This window comes from Penaeus monodon, chromosome 27 (genome assembly GCF_015228065.2).
Source record: "Penaeus monodon isolate SGIC_2016 chromosome 27, NSTDA_Pmon_1, whole genome shotgun sequence".
NCBI classification, from domain to species: Eukaryota; Metazoa; Arthropoda; class Malacostraca; order Decapoda; family Penaeidae; genus Penaeus; species Penaeus monodon.
In genome coordinates this window covers 18256644-18257471 of record NC_051412.1, presented here as the reverse complement: position 1 = coordinate 18257471, position 828 = coordinate 18256644, and the positions used below count along the sequence as shown (strand labels likewise).

The window sequence follows — 828 nt, the reverse complement described above, 5'->3', positions numbered from 1 at the left end:
TAGCGGAATACCCGGTGGTGCTGGAGGGTGCCGGGCGCGGTGGCTCTGGCGTCGGTGTACAAGTGTGTGTCTTGTGTCGTCGCGGCGGCGGTGGTTCTCACGCGGCCGCTCTCTACCCTGCTTTACGTGGGGGAAGGAAAGCGGTGCGAAGGAGAGAAATACCAGTGAAATAAAGAATGAAAATGAAGAATGTGAGAAAAAAAATAGTGAGAAAGAGGAAAGAAGGGATTGGAGTGGTTTTGGCCCCCCAGAATGCCTTTCTGAACGTGAAATCTCGGTGAGGATTGATGTACGTTCCTCCTCGAGATAAGGAAAAGTGCTCGAAATGTTTGACACAAGATCTAAGAAGTGGCGACGCGATATGATACGGCGTGAATTGTGTGAATTATTCAAATCATTGTCGATGTGGTGTGACTTGATTTGCATGCATCACAATTTTTTCGTGATGTTAGATGACCCTATAGCATACAGGTAGAACCACAACGCTTATGGTGTAATACAAGAGCGATAAGAATATTCTGTATGTGTATTAAGGAAGATAAGGTTTTGAGTCGGTGTTGAGTGATAGTGAGGGGACTGCTGATTTCGGTCGAGGGAGTGACTTAGGGTGCAAGGCGAGGGCGAAGGGTGAGTGAGAGTGACAACAGAGCAGGGCTTCGGAAAGGGCTAAGAACATGATGATCACGTTGAGGCAACTTGAGGGTGGCGAGGTGGACAGGGTGCCAGGGGAGGATGCCAGGCGGAGGGGGAGGAGGGGGTGCCAGGGGGTGCCAGGATCATGATGATGAGCTGCGAGGTGATGAGTGGGACGCTGCCTCATGTCAACCA

The 828-nt window shown here is 50.7% G+C and overlaps 1 protein-coding gene across 1 annotated transcript in view; it reads left to right on the top strand.

Annotated features, from left to right (window-relative positions):
- Positions 1 to 3: 3 nt before the first annotated feature.
- The window catches only part of LOC119590638 (adenomatous polyposis coli protein-like), a gene marked incomplete in the record, with an annotated part of 64935 nt that continues 64110 nt past the window's right edge, over positions 4 to 828 (top strand). The window contains 1 exon segment of the mRNA XM_037939317.1: positions 4 to 62.